The sequence below is a fragment of the Pipra filicauda genome, unplaced genomic scaffold, assembly GCF_003945595.2.
Source record: "Pipra filicauda isolate LSUMZ 115617 unplaced genomic scaffold, ASM394559v2 scaffold254_size1108330_pilon, whole genome shotgun sequence".
NCBI lineage: Eukaryota > Metazoa > Chordata > Aves > Passeriformes > Pipridae > Pipra > Pipra filicauda.
The window spans coordinates 1,047,506-1,072,125 of NW_024104370.1; the positions used below are offsets into that span (position 1 = coordinate 1,047,506).

The 24,620-nt window shown below is 35.2% G+C and overlaps 1 protein-coding gene across 6 annotated transcripts in view; it reads right to left on the reverse strand.

Annotated features, from left to right (window-relative positions):
- The window catches only part of CDH18 (cadherin 18), a 479,225-nt gene that overhangs the window by 449,228 nt on the left and 5,377 nt on the right, over positions 1 to 24,620 (reverse strand). The window lies entirely within an intron of this gene.

Here is a 24,620-nt window from a genome sequence, read left to right on the forward strand (position 1 = left end):
GGCTTGTAAAAACTCATTGCTAACTCCAAACACACTTAACTGACTTCATTATTCAAATAATGACTCTTTAATGAAATTCATTAGAAACATGAACAGGAACAAACAGGAAAGAAGAACTCTATGAAAAAAAAGTTATAAAAATAGGAGAGACAAAAGGAAATTCATGTTTGCTTGTTTTTTGCATTTTGGTTTTTTTGTTGTTGCTGTTGTTTCGTCAGGTTTTTTGCTCATGTTTTGTTCGTTCTAATTTATACTGTGATTTAATACCTTTATCATCTAAGACTATTGCAATTCACTTATTTCTGTTCATGGTTCAATTTAATGAATAAAATATGTTTCTATACAGGAAAAAAAAAACAAGATTTAACACTACACTAAAATAGTCATTCATAAATGAATTGTAGTTTTTTATAAGTCTTCTTCTATCTACTTCAAATGGAAAGACAAACAAAAAGAAACTAAGATCATGTACGTTCTTTTCTCCAAAGCCGATGTTGCAAGAATCCTACTCTGCACATATGCTATCCTAAAACATGTCAGGTTCCAATATATTAGGAACTTGCATTTAATTAATCAATCCAAACATTTGTTTAGTGTATTTGTACCTATATTTTTAGACAACACATTATTTTATGAGACATATACACAGATGCACACAAAATATCAAAAAGTTATCACCAGATATATATGTCTTAAACGCAGAAATATGTACTGCTTTAATTTTTGAAAACAGCTACTTATTTCTATGTATGTTCACAGTCATTATCTTCATGCAATTCCCTAAAAAAATTATCTAAAACTGTTTTGCTATTGCTTCTACCAATATACAATCCTTTAGACTTTATACCTTTCACGCATCTCACAACAGGTTTGAGAAATCACTGAAACAATCATAGACATATAACCTTGGGTGGTGTCAAATTTTCTTCTGTGTACATGGCATTGTATTTCCATAACTATACGTTCAAATACAAAATACCATTTCCTTTGGTTCCTTATTTGCTTTCTAGACACCTTTATAAGGTGTCAGCCGGCATTCCTCGTTTCAATGTTTGTTTTCTCAGCAATAGGAAAACCTGCTGCAATGAATGTCTATTGTCTTATGCCACGAGGGTAGGCGACCTTAAGTTTTGCTATTTCTCGTCTAAATAAATTTGTTGTGGGGTAAAACAGAAATGTACCCAGACCTATACAGTGAAATTCTACAGTGAAAACTTTGAATTGCTTAAAATTCTGTAGAGGTAATCTACTGTTTCCATGTTACTCTTTTTGTTAACTCCCTTGGAAAGATCACTTGTAATACAATGAAGTTAAACTTAAATTTACTTTTAATATCAGCTCCTATAACATTTGCTACCAAATACAGTACTTATTGATATTTAGTTGTTGGAAAAACAAAGAAAATATGACTGTCTTTTTACCAAAGGTTTTTTTCTTCCCTCATTACATTCATTTGGTTAGTTGTAATAGGGGAAAAAATCAATTCTCTTTTAACTAATAAAAAAAAAGCTTCAGAACTTTCAGTTATAGAGTTTGTGCACTCAACTGTATTACTGTAACAAAACCTTGGACCAGTAAATTAGGCATTTTGTGGCATCATAACTCTGAGTATGTGTCACATTTATTTAATAATATATTACTACAGATTAATAACATATAAAATCAATTATTTTTAGTCAGTTTCACTGCTTATTCTCTTCACTATAGAAATTACAGTACTGGGCTTAAGACACCCCAGATAGAAGAATGGGAGTGAAGAAAATCAAAGTTGGAAGTGGGTAAAAAAGAAAAAATAGAGGATTAGGAAGGGGAGGGAAAAAACCCAAACATGTTAAAGGAGGTGAAGAAATAAGGCTACATTTATTTGTGATCTTCATTCTTATACTTTACCTTGTAAACTTTTAATTATTTACTTTTATAAAAAATAGGTAACTTGGATGGATTTGCTCCATCTATTACATATTAAGTAATCTATTGTATGCCTCAAGTTTGGTTGGGTGGGGATTTTTTTGTTTGTTTTTTTTTCCTTGTGGTTTGTTTTGTTGGTTGGTTGGTTTGGTTTGTGGGGGTTTTTTGGGGTTTTTTTTCGGCACAACATGCTGGTTTCAGTGAAAGTTATGCTATGGCTAATGTAAATCCAAGAGAAACAAAGGAGGAGAAATACTTCAGCAAACAGCCGCTCATGAAGTACCCAAGGTATTCACACAACTGACAGAGCTGGTGTTGTCTCAAGTCAAAATTAGAACAGGACAGGTTCCAGTGCCAATCTATAATTTTGAGCTAACAAAGTCCCAGTAATCCACCACTTTGCCTTTTCTGCCTGAAAAACGTGAAAAGTTTTATCATCACAATAGTTCGCTAAATATTTGGAAATTCACAAAACTTATGTAAAGTAGAAGAAACATTTTCCATCTTGAAATGTTTCTATTCCTCGAGACCAGCGTTCAATCAAGTACACCTAAGAGGTGCAAAATGGACTCAGAAAGTAAAGCCATAGATAGCCACTAGTTCTCTTTGTTGTCATGCCCACTGATAATCACTGGTCTTTCCTAGTGAATAATTTACCAAACACAACCAAATTTGAAAAAAATGTCCTGAAAATCAAACTGCTTTCACTGACAGCTATTGACTTTCAGCAGTCTAAGGGCTTTGAGTGGTGTAAATGATAGTATAACTTAACTTCATTTTACAGAGTAACAGCAGACTGATAGTATTTCAATTCAAACTGGAAAATTCTACACTATCAAATTTTTCCTTCATATTAAATGCTTCATCTTCCCTGCCATGCTTAATATGTGGGGTGTTGCAAGTATGAAACCTTTCCCAATCATCACTGAAAAACCTGGCTCATCTGCTTTTTTTAGTCATAAATAATGAGCCAGTTTGCATGATTAATACAGGAAGAAGACTTTGTACAAGCTGCATAGTTTAATTGAAGCATAAATCATGCAGCTGGTTATAACTCAGAACTATTATAATAATAAATGATTATATTTTCTCTACTTGCTTTGCATGCTTAATATTAAACTAAATTAATGCTCACCTGGTAGCCACTACATACCAGTGGTTGTAATCAGCTGCCAAGATGCTATTAATCTAGCTGACAGGTGGTTCAGACAGTTGAAATACCTATGCTTTTTGAAAATAATTATTAGTGAAAAGCCACAGAGAATCCCATGTTCAGTGAATAATTTCAAGTCTGTGGTTAATTCTAAACATAAAGGTACTACTACCATCTCAGCAATGACTCAGACACACAACTAACTCCCTCCCTCAATACGCTTAGAACAGTTATTTAATGATTTTGCAACAAACCCACTTGGTCTTGATATTCAGCTTTTGGAATCAGCTATGTTGGACTCCAATCTATAGTCTTGATCCAGCAACGCCAGAACGTAAGTATGCTTCAAAGTAGGTAACGCCTACTCTGGAAACTGTTAAAGGGGAAAGATTCCTGAAATTCACCCACATCAGTACCCAGTCACTTTGTAACTTTTCTTCTAAATGTAGTCATCTCATACAGAGGAAACACTTCTACATTTACAGAATGACAAGTTTCCTTTCTACCACAGATGAGCTTCCAGAACCATGCAAAAATCTGCCTTAGAAGAGCTTTAACAACAACTTTTTTATTTTTTTTTTTAAATAATGACATTCACATGTTTCACACAAAAAAGAGATGAAACCCAAAAAACTGTTTTCTCCAAAACACTTTTTATGCATGCTTACTAGTGTGCGCTTACTGGCGCAATCTTATTAGTCTGCAAGACTCCTGCAGGTAATTTTTCAGGTTAATTTTTTATCTTCATCAAAGATCACCAAAGATCTTGGATGGGAAAAATCTGAAAACTTTAGAAGAATTCCTCAAATTTTCCTCTTTCAAGAGGGCAGGTAAATGAAATAACAGTGGTGGTAGGTTGACCTTGGCCGAACACAAAGTGCACACCAAGCCATTCTATCACTCACCTCCTCAGCAGGATGCAGGGGGGGGTGTGTGTGTGTGTGTTAAAATAAGGTGGAAAAAAACCCTTGCATATCAAGATAAAGGCAGTTTACTAAACAAAAGCAATGCAAGAAAAGGGAAAAACAAAACAAAACAAAACAAAAACAAGGAAAAACCCCAAAGATTTTATTCTCTATTTCCCAGGAGCAAGCAATGTCCGTCCACTTCCTGGGAAGCACAGCTTCAGCATGCACAGCGATTGCTCTGAAAGGCAAACATTGTAAATAATGAATGCCCCCACTACCTCCTCCTTTTCCTTAACTTTTACGTCTGAGCTGATGTCATACGGTACAGAATATCCCCTCTGGTCAGTTCGGGTCATCTGGCCTACTTATGTCCCCACCTATGATCTTGTCCACCCCAGACTATTGGTGAAGAGACAGCGCTGATACAGTGCCAGCACTGCCCAGCAGAAGCCAAAACACTTGTGTGTCATCAACACCTTTCCAGCTACTAATACACAGCACAGCACTATGGGAAAAATAACTTCAAAATCACACACCCATGTTAGTAACAATACTCAATTGAACTAAAAATACAAAGTTCTACTTAAATAGCACAGGAAGAAATTTAAAATTCTACAACTACTAAAACATAGAAACAAACTCTACATTAATTTTGAGAACTTGCTGTCCTTTCTTAAGATTCAAGTTAGGCTGGATTGCAAAGGACCAATTCAAACTTAAACACCAGAATTTATTAATTGCATCATATGACCACCACAAATAACATCTATCCTGATCAACTTGACAATATTTTGCATGATTTTTGTACAGATAATTCCTCAGTTGGTGTCTAGTGCCCATTAAAATGAACTGAGAAAGAGTAGGTGGTTACCCCTACTTCCTAGCTTTTTGATGAAGATGTACTTAGGTGAAAATCTGCTCCTTCAAAGATAGCGGCCCTTCCATTTCAAGAAGCACTAGGAAACGTCAGGAGTTCACCTCAGGATGTCCTGCCAGAATATCACTGCTAATTAGCACTGAATTGTGAAATAACACACAGTGTATCCCCCTCTTTTCAAGAAAAAATAAAAAATTAAGCCCCAAAACGATTAAAAATCTAGAATATATCCATTTCATACATTAAGTCAGAGAGAAAAAAAGTTTTGTTTCCACTATTTTTATCATTCAACACAAGCTTCCCAGTGTGATTTCTCACATTTATGTCAAGGGTAGAGTACCTGTGACTATCGTTTTTGCAGGATCACTAAGGATCACTCATAGTGTAACTGTCCAGAAGGAGCAAGCATCTTATAACTCTCACTTGGAGTCCTTTTTCCTCATAAGCTTAATGCACATGAGGCTTAAGTATAACAGATTTCTTTGACCTTTTCTAGTCCTTTCTAACCTCATCTCCGGGTTATTATTATGTGAGAAGTGCTTTCGAGTAAAAGAACTACCCAACTTGAGACTAGTGGTTCAAGACTACTAAAAAAACCCCAGTAACAAGACCAGACAAACAGAGTTGTTTTCCAAACCCTCCTGTGACTGCCATTCCTTTTCTCAAGTGTCTTTGGTGAACTATAAGGACTAAATTTTTTTACTAAAGTTTAATACAATAGTAACATGAAATTGCTAAAATGAACTAAAAATCAAGCATGGGGAAAATAACACTCTACATACTGGTAAAAAATACCTATTAACTAAGAACACAATGATTGGATCGAACTACAATTACTTTTTTAAAGTCATATGGGCAGATATCAAGAACAACCTGTTGCCTACAAGCTACTTTCTAGATTATTACATTATTTAAACATGAGAGACTTAAAGGAATACTTGAAGAGTGAATTGTAATACTAATAGAAAGACTACAGACTTTTTGTATGCACTTATAAAATAGAGCAAACAGCCAAAGGGAAGATTTCACAAATTAAGTTATTATCATGACTAACTTATTAAATTCTAGAAATATTGAAAGACTGTTATAAGTGATGAATGTGGAAGGTTTCTTGAACATATTTCCTGTGTAGTACCTTCTATAACTACTTTCCAATGGAGGAGCAAGAAGGTCTAGAATTATCAATTTTAATTTTCGTCTAATTTTGTCCAAAGTTCTTCACGTCATATATCTAGTGACCTTAATAATATCTAAATTACAATAGAATAAGCTCTGTATGTTCTATGTATGAAACTAGGAAATTATCAGGTTTCAATGTCAACTTTTCTATAACATTCAGCAGCATAAGATTAGTTAAATATGTATATATTTAACCATACTTTCTTCAAAAAGCTAAAAAATCCTTACAAGTTATTAAATTACCTAGAAGAATCTTATTTCCAATTTATGCACACAGATTTGTCCACAGTGGATTATAAAGGATGTTCCCATATTCTAAAATCCTAATTTACTCTACTACAGATAAAAACTGTTGAACTTGCAAGTTCATGTTGCATATGTAAATGTTCATATCAGTCTGTGTATATGAACTTTTGCATTTATTGTCACTTGATACATCCTTCTTAATCAGCATCACTCACAAGGAACCTGGCAGCATTTCCATAGCGTCCATTGTCTGATCAGCCTGCATATATACTACAGATAAGTAAGATTTCTCCAAATTAACTATTGACCAAGTTTATCAGTTGTAATATATCTAGAGTATCCCCTCAGAAAGTCAACTAGTTTTACTATTTCCACGGCCACAGCATTTATTGTAAGTTGTCTCAGTCTTTATTAACTCAGGTAGTTCAGATGAATTCCAGGGGCACTGCATGCTTTATTGTGACCTACCAAGTGCATCAAACAGAACCAAACAGGGTTCAACACAGTTCAGACTATACTCTCATCCTCACAGCAACGTGAAACACACAGCAATTATGCCACACGTCAAGTTGTATTGATTGTCTAATCACTTAGCACTGCAAAACTGTGCCAAATTCATGTTAACAAATTATTGTCAAAAAGGTCAATCTTGTATAGCGAATTACGTGATATTCCCTGTAAGTGGCACTACTTAACCAAGTTCACTTGGATGGATACAAATATACAGGTTCCTGTATTAAAAAGTAAGTGATCTAATTTTTATTGATAGTTCCTAGAAGATGATGACTTCTGATAGAAGACTGCTTCTTTAAGCAATTAAAATTGAACCTGAATGTAGACTTTTGGAATATCACTTTGAAACACCCTGGTTTGCATTCTACATTTTGTTGGGCTTACTCAAATTGACAGGTCACCAAGTAGTGAGAAGAAATAGAATTTTAGAAATAGATTTTCACAGTAGCTAAAGACTAAAATAATATGAAAAATGAGCTTTTTTAAACAGAGTAACATAAACAGAGAATTGTCTCATGTCAATGTAAAAAAAAACAAAATCATAATCATTCTCTAGACACATTCTGTGGTAATTGGTATGTGAATCACAGTTCTATCTTTCCTGTTAATATACACTCAAATTGATTTTTTAAAAAATTAGAAATATAAGAAGCTATAATCAAATGAAAAGCTTTTATTCCTATTTATGTCTGTGGTGGGTTGACTTTGGCAGACCACCAGACCCAACCCACCTCCTCTCTTAGTCTTCTACCTCAAAAGAGAAGGAGAATAAATAAAACCAAAAGCCACTTTATTATGATTCACAATAAAGATAGGAAGATCATTTACTGATTACCATCACAGAACAAAAAAAAAGGAACTTAAGAAAAATTAATTTAATTTACTGCCAACTAAAAGTAAGTAGGATGCTGAGAAACAAAAGGGAAAACTAAAACACATTTTCTCCCCCTTCTCTTCTTCTCTGCCAAACAGCACAATGGGATGGGGAAACCCATGGATGATTGAGGTTGGAAGAGACCTCTCGTACAACTGCTCAGACAGGGACACCTACGGCTGATTGCCCAGGGTCACGTCCAGGAAGCTTTGAATATGTCCAGTGATGAAGTTTCCTTGGGAAACCTGTGCTGGAGTTCAGTCATCCTCACACTACAAAGTGTTTCCCGAAGTGCAGAAGAAACCTCCTGTGTTAGATCTTGCACATTGCCTCTGGTCACCACTGAAGAGAGAATCAGTCCCAGCCACCTTTGTATCTTCCCTTCAGGGGAAGATACACATTGATGAGATCCCATAGAGCCTTCTCTTCTTCATGCTGAACAGTTCCAGCTCTCTCTGCCTTTCTTCATAGGCAAGATGTTACAGTCCTTTTGTCATCTTTGTGACCCTTCATTGTGACTCTTTGACTCTTCCCAACTTGTTCATGTCCTTGCTCTTCTAGGAAGCCCTGAAGTGGACACAGTACTCCAGGTGCAGACTCACAAGTGCTGAGTAAAGGTGAAGGATCACCTCCTTCAGCCTAGGGACAACACTCCTCCTACTGCAGCCCAGGATGCCATTGATCCTCTTTGCCACTCTTGTGGCAAACACACTGTTAGCTCATCTTATTCTTGGTGACCACCATGACCCTCGGGTCCTTCTCTCTGCCATACTTCTGTCCAGCTGGGTGTCTCCCAGCACATGCTGGTGTATCAGGTTGTTCCACCCCTGGTGTGAGACTGTACTTCCTTTGCTGAATCTCAGGGCCTGAGTACTGCATACAATGTCCTGAGACATATATTTTATTTTACATATTTTTAGAAATTTGCTTATTTGATAGAGGGACCAGAAGCATGACTACTGCATACCAGGTTGTAATTTTAGTTTAAGAATAAGTATACAGGACGAATGCTTAGTTCTGTGCAAATACCTTCTAAATTTTGAAATAATTCTTATTTTTTTCCAATTGAAGCTTTTCTTGCATTCACAAAATTTTCTTTAAACATAAAAATTCAAACTATTTTCTTCATTCACCAAAACCCAATGAAGTGCTATATTTTAATATGTCTGTCACAGAATTTCAAGTATTCTGTAACAGGGATTGTACCTACATCAGATATGTTAAGATGTTAAGATTTGCATTGGTCACAAATTTGACATAGTATGCAGCTTATGGGGAAACTTGGGAGAAAGAATGTAAACTAATTATTTTATAACCTTTCTCCAGCTATGTAGTCTGCTTAAGACCATCTACTATTGAAAAGCAACCAAAATAAAACACTCCTGAACCAGTCGAGTACAAATCATCTTTTCCCTCCTAGTGTGAGGTAGCTAAATGGCTAGATAAGTCACTCTAGTTAGAAAGTATGATTAACTCACTCTACTCCCCTTCCACTCACTCTTGATTAATGATAATTTATATATCACTTATATTCTAAAACATACATTCTACAGTGGTTCAATACCTCACATTAGGCAGCAACATGTAAACAATTATTTGTGGAGCTGACCATCTTAATTGTCTTGGTTACAGTGAGGCCTTTATCAGCTTTTTTTCTCACAGGGCAATAGGAAGAAACCTGAATCACCTCAGCCTCATCCAGCTAATAATATGGTACCAAGGATATGTTATGCATTTAAGGGAATGTACAGCATCTAGAATTAGAAGTTATTATATTTTAGGTAGAAAAATAAGGTGATCTATTTATTTGAGGCCATTGCTAAAATTCTTTGCACTGGACAACAAATACTAATATTTAGCATTAACAGCTTATAGGTTTCAACTGGTATTGCATCACTCAATTACAGAATGTCTTTGTACAACTGATGTTAAAGAAAATAAAAATTACTTTGAAGTCAATGGCAGCACCTGCAAAAGTAGTCTGAAGCATTTAATTGCATAATTGTTTCTTTCTTTTACTATCATTTTACTCTTCCTTTCATATTGAATGAATATTTTTAAATAAATTTGGCTCCTATACATTAGCATTGTGGGTAATTCAACAGAATAAACCACAAGTTACACGTTCAGCATTAAAAGTGCATTAGTGAAAAATACAAAGATAAAGGTTAACCTCTAGGTTTTTAGCAAGCTGTATGGATGAAGGCATATGCACTTAATGTAGCATCTTATCCAGAATAATGACAGAAGAATCACTGGGGCATGAAGCCATAGCCTGCAGAGAGTTAATCACAATCATTAATCACTGCACCACATTTTTTTTTTCTTTCCAAGATGGAAGTGCTGACAGAAATACATTTCATTGTTTGTTTACTGCATAAATTAAGTTCAAAACACCAATATACCATGTTGGTGATCTAGGAAGAAAAGTTAAATAGTTAGTTTTACTTAAAGACTGAATGTCTCATGAATCTGGGTGTTGGACAAGATGAAAGAGCATCTCAACTCAAGGTTGCTAGTTCACAGCCAGATCAGACCAGCTAGCACCCACATTTATCATTATTCCACACTTGTAAAGTAAGACTGGTGACGAATATCCAGGTCATAACAGAAAGATGTTCTAATTGACAAACACGTACTTTAACTTCCTGAGCATTCTTACAATAAGCAGTAGAGGACAAAGAAGAATAAAAATGGAAGTCTCAACATTGTCCTTGACAGGGGTGAACTGTCTGTACAGAGACACTAAATCATCATCGCTCTTGTTATCCTGTTTTGTGAACAACAAAAGAAACAAAATGCATGCTACCTTTGAAGGCAAAAAAAACCCCAAACACAAACTTGCAATTTCTCATCCCTTCCAATCACTTCAATTCCCGCAACTTAAAGCCAATGCACAAATTTACTTTAAAAAACGAAATTATGTATAATTTTAAAAAGCAAGAAGATCTGTCTTTGTATTAATGAATAAGAAAATGCAATGTTTTAATGATCATGCAATTTTAAAAACATATTTTCTTTCAATTTTAGCCTTCAAAAGTTTTAATTTTATGCAGCATGTGTGGAACCTACAAAACAGGAGAAGGCAAGATTTTTTTTTTTTGGTGTGCATACAGATGATTGTTAATTACATTGTATGAATGGTGACAAGTGCAAGCTTCAGATGTGCTGTGAATACCTTCAGAAAAGGTGTTGGGGGAGTGGATGCAGGAATTATGGTGTGTGTTTATTGTTTGGCTTATGGTTTTTTTTCCCAGATAATGCACAGAGATAAGTAATTGAATAACCATCTGGATAATATAGGAAAATACATTTGGATACTGCATTTGCCTAGAAGTGTGTTCTTAACCCATCAATGTTCTTGTGTTCCAGATAAATAAATGAATTTCAGGTAAGGCCTAGGAATCAGTGATACTGCTGTTTTTAAGTGAAGAATGAGGTGTTGAAATCCCAGTTAGTTTACTTTTCTTCCTCTCAAAATGTCACAGACATTTCAGTCCCAGATTTCACTTGTCTTGGTAGAGACTTCCATCTTTACATTCCTGAAGTTACAACCTACTTTCTTAGTAGACCAACTTGGTTTGACTATTGTTTTCTTACTAAGCTGTGTCCTTAAGAGAATAGCTGAAGGAGGATTCAAAATAATTTTACAGAGTGAATTTAAGCACTAGTGCTACTGTTGACAACTAGCTACGAAGAAAAATCCAGTGTTAAGATGTTCAAAAGAAGACCTGAAGTTTTTGTCTTTTATAAAAGTAAACTACTCTGAATTATGGCAGCAGAAACACATCAGTATTTTAAAACTGTTTAGTAGTCTTTTAGCACTAGGTCACACTTCTTTTTCTCGGAGGAAATAGGTGTTGTTCATGAATTAGCTCAAGACCCTGCAAAACTGACTGCAACCCTCTTCTTTGTTAAACATTTCTAAAAGGACAATTATAAACAAAGAAAGGACTAAATACTTCTTGGATCTATATTTTCTATGGAATTTAATCCATCATATAAATCAATGAAGATTTACACTATGCCTAATTTGTCATTAACTACTTAGAATAAAAAGCAGATTATTTCTAACGGTTTCCTCAAATTCCTTCATTGTTACTTCAATTCCTACAATTTCTCTTTTTTTTTTGTTTCTAATTTTTTTAAAAAGACAAAAAATATTTAACATCTTTCCTCAACACTGAGTTTTATTGCTTCACTTTGGCACTGTTTCAGTGTCAGCTGGGGAGTGGGGGAAGGGAAGTTTCATGTGGGAAAGAAAAACAAACAAAAAGTTCTGAATTCCTACTACATCACTGAAATCTTAGCCTAATTAATCTGTAAAGCATATACAGAGGGAAAAAAAAAAGATCTAAAGCAAATATTTAACAGCAGATTAAAGGCAGGCAGTTTGAGATGCCAATGATGTCTGTTTCCAATTCTGAAGGATTTTCACTGAAAGAGGAAATTCAATATTATTTAATAATGTACATTTAAATTCTCCACATGGAAATATTTATGTCAATTGAACGGTTCCATTGAGCAACAGACAAATATGAGCCTAACGGAATTGTTCTGCACTTTATTTCAAACTTAGGAGTGCCATCTCTGACATCAAAACATCACACAGTCTGCAAGAAAAAGAATTCTTCAATGAGCTTTTAATGACTTCCTAGTAACTGCACATGCCACAAAACAGACATTCCAGAAAACAAAAGTTTAGATTTGCAAGACAAGGTTCAAGTGGTAAGTATCAAAATACCTTGATTATCCAGTATGTTTTTTCCCAAAGGATTCAAAACTGAATTGTCTCACTGTTTCTTTGAAATCATCTTAACAAACATAGTAGTGTCTGGACACTTCCAAAGGTGCGGCAGAGATGTGGGTTTTCCAACATAAAATACACCAATAATTTGAGCTCAAAGTGCTTTTCCAATCCCTTTACTCAACATTCTCAAGATCACAGTAGCTAAAGACAATGAGACCAATGTAAGAGCATGCTGTTGCAACAGAAATATTCAAGTTGCCTAAATTCATATATAAACTTTGGATTAATCATAAACATTTATGATTAGACTTGTTACCAGATTTATCATTAAGAAGAAATACTCTCCCAAAATCTGACAGATACGGTGTTTTAAGCATTTTTAATTTTTGCCTGTACCATAAATTTCCTGCAATTATCTGAAAATTTTTTCCAAGACAGGGACATGTTATGCTCGAGCTCTGCTACAAAGTACTAGAGCTGTCCTTCACAGTATCTTCCTTTTGATTACCACTTTGTTGCAGTTCAAAAGTATTCAGTCATCATTCATAACACTGCTAGGCTGAGCATCTCCTGCATTCTTGCTTATGGTACTGCAGGACAGGATAAAACAGCAAGGCCCATATGACAGCTAAGATGTTATCAGAAGCTCCAGAGGGCTAGTTCATAACAAATGAAAGAAACCATCTGAGGATTTCCCATGTTTTCTCTTCTCTATATCCTCCTTTGTCAGATCTGTGTCAAGCTCTAAGGGACAGACTTTGAGAGAAATTGAAACAGTATCTTGAAATTGATCATGTTTATACACTAGTTAAGGCAGAAGTGTAAACAAGAAATTACTACGGAGCTCCTTGTTACCAGAACACTGTTAATTTATACTCTCTAATCTATCCTCTCTCTAAGAAAATAAAACCTGTGGATCATAAACAAAGGGACAGCTTTACTCATCCACAGTTTGTGAGTCATTTTGTTGAAAGCTGGCAAGGTAACCTGAAAAGAAACCTTTTCCCTTGTTTCATTCATCATGGCTAGGCTTCACGAATGGGGAAAGGCTCTATCCACATTTGTTACAAGCACACTGGTGGCTAATAAGGCCAATACAAGATAGACATATCCAATTGAACACTTTCCCTTGTAATAGTTGCTGTAGCATACATGTTCCATTCCTAAGATATACAAATGGTCAGCTATACAAGTTACAATTGTTACAGTACAAAGCCATACAGTTAATGTCAAGCTTTTGTTTCTTTGTGTACAGCTCTTTTGTTTGCTCTTACTTACTTCTGATGGTGCAAGTGTCCACAACAGTAAAAAAAATTAGATATGAAACACACAACATCAAATTCATGAATAAGCTGCTGCACCTGAAGGCATCTTACAAGTTTTCCTCCATGTGTTGTCTTTTCTGGTGGCATAAATGCATCTGAGAGGGAGAAGTGCTTCAAGGAAAGCCTACTAAATCTACAGAGGTCATCTGGCACAACTGATGCTTTTTTCCACTCTAAAGATTATTATAGGGCATCATCCTGTATTCCTTCTGCATAAGTATAAACATTTTTCTGCCTGCCACTCAACAAGCACCTTAAACTTACCACAGCGTTCAGGTAATATATCTAGTTTAATAGCAGAAAACCCCTTACTTTTCTTATTGAAATCCTGTATAAACCAAACTTCAATGACACATGCCTTACAAAGACAAAAATAACTATTTTATGGTGTTCTATTAGAACTTGCCTAGATTTGAAAAATTCCTGATTTATGAAAAATCAGCTCAGTATATATATTTCTTTTTTTCCTGGTAAATCCTTGATGTCTACTAATGTTAAACCGCACAGAAGTAATTTTTTTTAATTACAGTTTTCACAACAAGTCTCTCAAACATCAAGAGACAGTATTTCTCAAATATTCTCATAATTTAGGAGAAAATCTGAATAAAAATTTTGCAAACTACATCACATAATTCCTTTGAGGTACAAACAAGTAAAAGTCTACTTTCAGAAAGGAATTGATGATCCTTGTGGGTCCCTTCCAACTCAGAATATTCTGTAATTTTGTGAAGGTATCTTTGCATGTGTCTGCAATTGCCCTTCACCTTCAAGAAAATAGTATAACATAATAATATTGCACATACCTTGCACTGTCTACCTTCTATGAAAACAGAATCCATGGGAATCTGAGGAGTATTTTTCTTCACCTGCTTTACCCCAAAATTTTGGGGTGTTCAATGCACAGTGTAGACATTTATGTTTATTCTCCCCACCCAGAAAAACAGACATGATTAAAAAAAAAAAAAATCATTTGACAAATACTCTGAGTTACCTATCGATTTGGAATCCCCACTCAACCTTCCTAATTTTGAAATGTGTACTTCACTTGTTGATAATACATGTTCTTCCTTTCTTCAAGTAGAAAAGCAGCAGAACACTATTAAAATATCTGTGAAAAAGTTATGTGATTCAATGATGCTTTTAAAAAAAATCCTGAATAACATTGGGCTGAGATAAAAACACTATGACATTAAAAAAACATTGAAAAAAATGACAGGATCTGATCTATGAAGACATGAGACTATTTTTTTCCTTGAAAAATTATTGAGTTAAGAGGGAGACAGAGAAGATCATCATGATTACCTTGACTGATCCTCTTGCATAACATAAAACTAAAACCACAAACCAATCAAACAAAAAAAAAAAAAAAATGAGAGGACTTCATCTACTCTTCCTGCATATCCCCCCTACATGTACTTAAACTGAAGTATTAAGCTTGAAAGGTATTCAGTCTTGATGTAAAATCATCATGTTGTGAATAATCCTTCACCTCACTTAGAAAAATAGCTTAATGTTAATTAATAGTAATTAGTGTCATAGTTTCAGTATCAACACGTTTCCATATTTGTATTCCACGCACAGCTCAGACAAGGTTTTTGCATATGGAGTAATGTGGCTGCATATGTCACTAATGCTGCTAGCAGTGACATAATAGTGCAGTTTTGCCTCAGAATCAATGTTAATTTGTCAAATTTACAATCCTCTCTGATCAAGGGAAATTTTGCAATGCAAACTGGCAAAAGTTAAAAGCTCACCATATCAATACTAATTAAAAAGCAGCATCTACTCAAGATTCCTTAATCCATGTAGCATGGCTCATGAATTATATTGTACTCTGATATAGATTAGAATTTAAATATTAGGTCTGCACCAACTTTGAGTTTATACTGTATCAGAATGACTCCATTAGGAGTGGAAAATGTAGGCTGTTATCTAATGGTTTTACAATAGAAGAGAATATTCTGCAAGCACAGACAGAAAGTATTTAAAAAACAAAGAATCAGATTGAGATAATGTTTCTAAATAGCGACTGTTCTTCCTTCTACATGTTCATTTTTCCTACTGACTTGCAAAGAAAGCCTTTGTCCATCTTCCATAAAGATTTCTATGAATGCAATTCAGGATTCTCTCTTGTTGACTGACACATGTATCCCTGACAGGAAAATAATACCTGGGGTGCAGTGTTATCACAATACACCACAATATAGCTAGAAAAGGACAGAAAGTATTCTATTACAAGCCAAAAGTATGGGCAAGAATTCAGGCCAGAAGAAAATTAAAATACCAAGCAGTCCTATAAGTAATACGGATAGAAGTAACAGCTTCTACACTGGTCATGTCTCACTTGTAATTTTGGTGGCAGAACTCTTGGTATTTCATCAGCATTTGGTAATAATTTGCAAAGTAATTTATATTTATATTTAAATTTATATTATTCAATTATAGTTTGAGTTCTTGGCTATTGTAATAAAATCAAGCAGGGAAATGAAATGCCTTTGAGAATAAGGTTTTTTCTCATTTGGCTCCCAAAAACCTCCTAGACTGTGTGATATTTGAATTCAGTAAATGGCTGTATATAACAGCACTTGTTAGTGAAAAAATACCAAACCCATACCAATATTTCAACACCCTGAAAATAACACCACAATGCAGTAAAAGCTCTGCTCTCACTTGTCAAATAAAAACCTAACAGTTACAATTTATATTTAAGTTATAGACCCCTTGCTATAGAAAGATGAACTGAAGGAGAGTCTTCTGATAGCAGACTATTAATTAGGTCCAAGGTAAGAGATGAGAGAAGGTCTGAAGCTTCAGTTGGTTGTTGGTTTTGGTTTTGGTTTGTTAGTTGGTTTTGGGGCTTTTTTTCGTTAAAACAAAGCAAGGAATTCATCTTCTTTGTTTTTATTTATTAAATCATTCTTCTTTCTGCTAATTCTCAGTCCATATGAAAAAAACAATTATAGAAAGTTATCCATTTGCAAGTGTACTTGAAGAAATGTACAATATGTATTCCTCAATGGCAGCAGAGTGAAGAGATTGTGCTTTTTACTATCACCAAGGTTCAAGAAAGAGTATACTAAGTTTGTTTTTCACCTTGCAATTTCCAGAGGAGTTTCACAATTCAGCAAAAGACCTCCAGAAATCACTCACCTCTTTTCACAGTCCCATCAAAAAAAGTCAGATTTTTTTTATTTTTAGATCAATTTATAAGACCTTTCTGAAAAATCAGGGAACTTCAGTGACCAAGACGAAAAATTTTAGAAGCTAACCAATTTTAAATCTTACATATACTTATGGATGACTCAATAAAGACAGAGCAAGGAAAACAGTATTACATCTTGGTATGTTTAAAGTGATTTCTTCAACAGTTCATAAATCTCCAAATAGAAGGAAACATGACAAAACCGTATTTTTCAACTGAAATAATCCTAAATTCCGCTAAGAAACATCCACAGCTATTTATTTTTTCAGTATGGCATTTGATAAAGAAGAGTGCAGATATTGGTACCATGAGTGAAAGCTTCAGTCTAATATAGGTTTCTTTTTTTCCAGATATCACAGTTAGGTTGATGTCACTCAGTAATATTAAGCAAATATTTGAATAAAATATGGAAGTTAATTAATCAACTAAATTTGAGTCTTAGGCACAACACTCCCTCCTAGGGAGGGAGAAAAGAAAGAAGTTTTTCACAACAACAATCCAAATGACATCAGCTTTTAGCCCATTAATTCAGAAGCATCCTTCATGGTGAACCTGGGAATTGTAGGAAAGCCCTATCTCCAATTCAAGTATAACCTATATTGTGATCAGTATGACATATTGTGCTTGAGAGATAGGGACATAATTAATCTCTGAATGTGAGCCTATGCCATAAAGTCATTGTCACTTCATGAACTGCCCATCATTTTTCTACATTTTTGTAACAGATTGACAGCTTGAATAGAAAACAATTTTGGAAAACTAAAGACTTCTGAAACAAGGAGGTCATGGATAGTTAATGAAGTGCTATGGGAATTGCCTGCAACAGGTCTGGCAGCAATGAGTAATGACAGCTTGTTCAAGGGCTACTCTGGCCACTGTCAATGGGATGGCAAGATTAAGTAAGGCAAAGGCCAGAGACTCTCTCCATCTGTCAGCAGCCTAGCTGAATTAATTCCCAGCACATGAATCCCTGAAACATGCATCAGCTGCACATCTCTCTAAGGCTTTCTTGATATTGTTTCATTAGGATTTACACACCGAACAGAGATAAAGCACCCAAAGTTGGAAAAACCTTTGCCCTTACATCAATTAGACTGGTTTACCAGCAACATAGGAGAGTGTCATTCAATAAGATTCAATATTTTGGTAAAAAGAGCAAAATGAAACTAAACACAAATCCCTATACAATTCCAGACTTCAGAGCTGAATACTTTTTACTTTCCTTATCTTGCCTTCATTCAAAAGCATCCAGGACATAATACAGTTCCTTAGCTAAGGATCCACAATATGGCCCTATTTTGCAAATAGTACCGTCAAGCACAACTCTTATACTACAAGTCTACTCCTCTTACACTACAGGTCTGCTCCTCTAGCACTCCTGCATGCACCACCTCCAGGAACTCCCCCTACCTATTCCCCTTCTTTTCTTCTGAACCACTTCTTGTCTAAAAGGATTCAACCTTAGCGACTGGCATCTTACCCACCACCACCCCTGGCAAAAACACCTTGGCTGCAGTGTCTTAGGTGAGTTTTCCTGAGATTAACTCCCCAGTTGTCCAAAGGTATCACTCTTGGCCCCTCCAAGACTGGCTGCCTCCTTGTAGGGGGTCCACTGGCACAGCTAGGACCACCAATGCTCCTCTACAGCAAACCCAGCAGCAAATCAAGTCCCTCAGTCCTGGTGGGTCATACAAACAACAAGGTAGCTCCCCACAGTACAGGCCTCTAAAGGAGGGCCCCACACAGACCAAGAGAAAAACAATTGACTCACAGGACTCACCCAACCTCACAGCCCCACTCCTTGTCACTCCCCTCTCTCACTTAGGAAACAGCTTCCACAGCCACAACATGGCACAAGACTGCCCTCCTCACCCCCTGGCTATCTTGTGCCTGGCGTGAGTGTCTCCTTCCCATGCTAACAGCAAATTTCCAGAAGGTTCTATGGACAGCCCTAGCCTTGACCTCCAGCCTCAGCCTCCATTCCCAGCCCTGGCCCTGGCCCTGGCCCGAGCCCATGTCAGGGCGCTTCTCACCCTGCAGAGGGAGCTTTGGCAGAGGTCTGAAATGAAGCGATTCATTTCCAGTCTAGCAGGAGAGGATTTATTGGGGTACTCCTGGAGAACCTGACCCTTGGCACATCTGCAGGGGACATTCATTATCCTTGTCAAGATAAACAGTCAGTGGAAGTGTGTGAGATATTATGTCCATATTTTGCTCTTTGCTTCAGTGGAATGGTGGCCATCAGTTTGGGCATTGCTTCTAACACATTTACAGGAAGTTGTTTCCTTTACTTGAGGCCACCCTGACATCAGCTTCTATTATCATTAAACCAATCATGTTATTGATGAATACCTTTATCAGAGTCTTGCAGGTTAATAAGAAATGCTTCTTATTGTTAAGCTGTATTCAAGTGCAATCAGTTTCGACTTTACCCTTTCACTTCTCTGTAAGGAGAAAATGTTAGAGAGGTTGAAGAATTTGTTTGGCAAATATTTATCAATAGTGGAACAGATTTTCTCAACCAGAAGAAAATAGTAATGACTAGTTCATCCCATAGTCTGCCCAGAAGGTTGATCATTATAAATTACTTTATTGATTGATGTCTCTACTCAGCGTCCTGTGCTTCAGTGAACTGAGCAATCAACACATGCTAAATGCAGGTGAGGGAGTCATTCACAGTAAAATATTACTGCTAAACAAGCATGCCATTTTATCACGATGCACAGTTTGTTTCCATTTCAGTTTTCCTGGTGAATAAATTTTATTTTTTTTGAGTCCTGGAGCATTGAGAATTTTCACTTTTCAAACAGAAGCTTCTAGGTTGTGGTTATATGGACACGTTCTATAGTTGTAGTTATCTATATGCACTGGTTTGTGTGTGATCATATGTAAACCAACTGTAGCTGTAATTCCCAAGGAGGTTACATCTTTGCATGTCAGACACAATTCTCATTCTAGATAATGCATAGGAAAATCAGCTACTCACATACTTATGATGAAATATAAATCACCCAGTATAATTCATTATGGATCATTGAGCCCATATATAGTTTGTCGAATCAAACTATGGGAATAGAGAACTTCATGTTGTAGAGGTAACTGTAGAGGCAAAAGTCACATTAAATATATTTGTGTTGTCATTGCAATAGTAGAAATAGATTTGCTCTTTGCCTTGAATGCTCTCAGTTTAAAAGTTTAAATTAAGACACCTAGAAATCTGAGTTTAATTGTATTTTTTTTTCACAGTACATTAAGGACATTATTTTCTCAGAAATTCTGGAACTATCCTTGAATCATGTATTCTGTAATTGGCAAAATCACCAATATTCAAAGGAAATTTAATACAAGATTTTGGTCTTACTCTAAGTAATTTTTAATGTGAGTTACTGACTTGAGAAACCAATGCTGCGTGATGAAAGACAAGCATAGCTATCCCTACATGATTCCAAAGTATCAAATTTAGACTTTGAGTGTTTTGCTGGTTGATTTAATCCACATTTATTGGTATGAAATAAATCTAGCATCTCTGATGACACAAACACATTAAAGATTGTTTCTCATCTTGAAAGTTTTAAGCTGTCGTAGAACATTTTCAACAGTGTTTCTGGGCTTTCTGAATTTTATGACTTATATCTACAAGAATTGTATTTACACCTATTCTCTAAAAGCATGATACCTCTAGGGCTATTTTCTTCCTGAGAAGAGAATGGGAGAAAGAGGGCAGAAATGTCTGTTAATACAAAATAATAACATGTAGATTTATCAGAAAATATAACACGGATTGAAAAGTGGTGTTATATTTCTTTGGTCCTTGTCAAGATAAAGAATCCTATATGTCTGGCTTGTGTTAAAGAATCAATTTCTTGTTTGAGAAAGAGTTGTAATATCAAACAGCAATAGAAATGTGGACTTTCATTACATCTTGCTTTCCATTTCCTAAACAAGGAAATTTATGGGGACATTTTTTTTTTTGGTCAAAAACTTGTTCAGAATTGTTAAGAATATACATTTTTTGGTATATAAAGTTGTGAATAATGCACAGCGTAAGGCACAAGGAGCAGCCCCTGTGTTCAGGATGATAAAAAGACACTGGAAATACTTCAGTGTCATACAAAATCACAAAATTAAATTACTACTGGCTTCATTACTTTAAAATATAATTAAATAAAAATAATTAAAAGCCATGGAAATTATTATGACAACATATCATCTGAAATATGCTACATCAGCCAAAATTTATATGCTGCTTTATGCCAGAACAGTTTTGTTGGCTCAGAAGAAATAATCATCCTGGTTCTTGGAACACTGGAAGCAAATCGTGTTTAGGATCCGATTTCAAGAGAATTCAACCGTTTATGAGAATTAGTGGCTTACTGAAATAATTTAATCAATGACTTTGACTGTTCATGCTATTTTGGGGGTGGAGGGGAAATGAAATTTCCATCATATACTGTGTTTTATCTGAAATAAAACTAGGAGCAGTGGATCAAGTGATTAGCTGATTAAGATGTCTCAAGGAAATTCTGTAGTGACTCAGTTGTGCATATATATACATCTATAATGAAATAGAGATTTAAAAGAATGTCACATAAAACAACAACTGTATAGCTTATTTAGGTTCAAGATAGTACTACCAAGACAGAATTATTTGTTAAATATATTATAATTTTGCATACTGCTGTTCTCTGATACCTCCATAACGTGTCAATATTAAGACTGGATAACAGAAGATTTAAGTGAGTTTTATAAAGTTTTGGGGTGGATCCATTCCACTATCTCTAATATAAGAGCTGATTCTGAGTAAAACAAAGTCCCACTAGAATCCTTCATGTCTTTCCATATTGATACACTGACAAAAAGCATGTTACGTACCAAAACAAAGATAAAAATAAAGTGATTTAAATTCTATTTTTTAAGGTTTCCCTGTAAGATGTTTACTCATGATTTCATTTAAGAAGATAGTTTCAAATGCTGGTTCCCCACACAGTATATAGAAGGTATAGTCTGTTATAAGTTAAATTACAAAAACATGAAGGATATGTTTCTATTATTTAATCTGGTTCTATAAAATGCACTGGTAGCAGGAATTGTCAGATGAGTTTTTTCTTATTTCCACTTGAAAGTTGCAACATTAATTTCACAGCTGTCCCTTCACGTATATCAATAGAGCTATGTTGCATAGAACTAAGAACTATCAATGGGTCTTAGGAATTCAGGAAGAGCAAAACACTACAATGTAATTTGAGTAGCTTTTAGAAGTCAGTGAAGTCTTTGTACCCCCATGAAAAACAGATTTTTCAAATTAAAATTTATGGAATTCAAAGGAATATAATATATTCCTTTTTTATTTTTGGTATACATAATTTCCATACGCTACAAAATACTCATACAGTCATTGTTAAGTATTCTGGGCCACAAAGAGCTGCTACTTACTGATTTCTGCACAGTATTAAGAACAAAACTATTGTTTCGTTATGTTAAAATAAAAATTTTATCATAGTAATTTTTACCAGTTAATGCTGTTCACCTTTTAACATCTTGCCTAAAGATGAATTTGAGACTGTTTTGATGTAGTTTGTTTGTTTGTCTGTTTTGGAGGTTGTGGTAGTTTGGTCTGGGCCAGTTTGTAACCAAGGAAGAGCCCAGATTTACCCAGTATTCCCTATGATTTTTACGTAAGTTGGGCTATAAGAAGAAAGGAGGAGAGGCCTTCTCTCTCTTTCCTTCCGGTGGCTTGGAGGTGCAGGTTCCCTGTTGTTGCTGCCGTGTTGGGGAGCGAGGCCTGGTAAGACCTTGTCGACCTCGGGAGACAGAGGTTGCCAGCGATCGTTCCAGAGCGACTCTTGGTTGTCCCAAGGAGAGTAGTGAGATATTTCTTTGCTAACTATTTTAGTTGCTAGATATTGGGCTACTAATCGGGATATATATATATTTTATTTTGGTTTTGTTCCTTTTCCGTTCCCCCTTCCCTTTCCCTTGTGAAATTGTATATATATTTCAATTGTATATAACTGTAACATAAGTGTAAATATATTTACATATATATTGCTTTAGCTGTCTCTCTCATTTCATTTTTTCTTGGTTGTTTTTTCTCCCTCTTCTCCCTGAGGTTTGGGCGGGGGGGGGGTGGTTCTTGTGGTAAGGTTTGGAGACTTGGCAGAGAGCCAGCTTCAAACCATATCAGAGATAAAGAAAAAAACCTTCAGAGTCCCATATCCTAAATCAGTTACAAAAAGTTCTGAGGGAAAAAAGAGGAAGGTGTATAAATAATTAAGGTGTTACCATAGCTTTGTTACTGCTTAAGTACAGTAATTCTCGCTGTTACAGATATGTGATAGAAGGACAATGAGTTACTTCTCAATATCATCTGCTCTGCGGAACTTTGTTCACTTATTTTATATTCCACAGACTAGTGCTAATAGTCCCTGATCAGAGCAAGATTTGCCCATGTATTTTTCCAGAGCCAAACATAATCAGTATTTTGCAAAGCAACAGCGCTTTTGGCTCAGGTCTAAATATTCTGAAATTCAAGTAAACCCAAAATTTAAAGAGCTTTTCTCCAAAGTGTACTGTGTGTTTCAATGGCATTTCATTGCATGTTGCACAGCAAAGCCTTTCTGCTATCTTACAACATTAAAACAGATTATGTGAACAAAATACTTTCAATACCAGGGGAAATAGTATTTTGGTTTTAGGATCCTGGCATCTGATAGTCTGCTGATCTGCATTTCTTGGTGACACCTTTCTGATAACTTGTACCCTCAAGCAGCTTCATGACTAAAAAAACCTCTTTTATGGAACTCAGGTAATATGTTTGGTTCTACATGGCTGTATTGTTAAAAGTTGCAAATTCACTGTAACAGTGAATATGTATCTGTGTGGAATGCAGACAGTAAAGGGTTAGCTTAAATATAGAATATATAGACATATATATGCACACATATAATAGAATCATATCATAGAATGGGTTAGGTTGGAAGGGACCCTAAAGATCATCTTGTTCCAACCTCCCTGCTATGGGCAGGGAAGCCATAATATATACATATATATGTAAGAATTTAGTTTCAACGCAGGGATTTTATGCAAATAAGAGGAAGCTGCAGGCTGCTGTTTCAGTGCAATTCCATTTGCTAAGTTATGTATTTTTTTTTTCTGTAAAGAGAAGATTAAAGGAGCAAGAGATCTTGCTTTTCACTACATTCTGATGTGTATTTTAGACTACATTGTTATTATTTGTCCTTAAAATGTTTTGACAATATGTTCATGAATTGCTATTACAAACTTCTCTACTTCTAAAATCTAGTTATATGAATTATTCCCCTCACGTATTATAGAAAACATGAAATAGGAAAAAAAATTAAGTATTTCTTATTTATGACTGAAGAATTGTTTTTCACTCTTTAAACATTCATCAAAGATAAATTATTTATTCATGCTTAATAGAGCACCCCAGACTGTTGCAGGTTTCATTAGCTGAAGTTTGAGTGACTTCCGTTTACCATAATAATACTTTACATTTACACAACAGTTTTCATTCAAAAGTATTTCAAAGTGCTTTGCACAGTGTGTTTATATAAGGGATAAATTAACCAACCAGTAAATTAGAGTTACCTCTGGAGTGAAGCTCTGCAAAAACTTTCTGGCAAGAATCTTATATGGGTTTAATTTTTACGTTTTAAAATAAA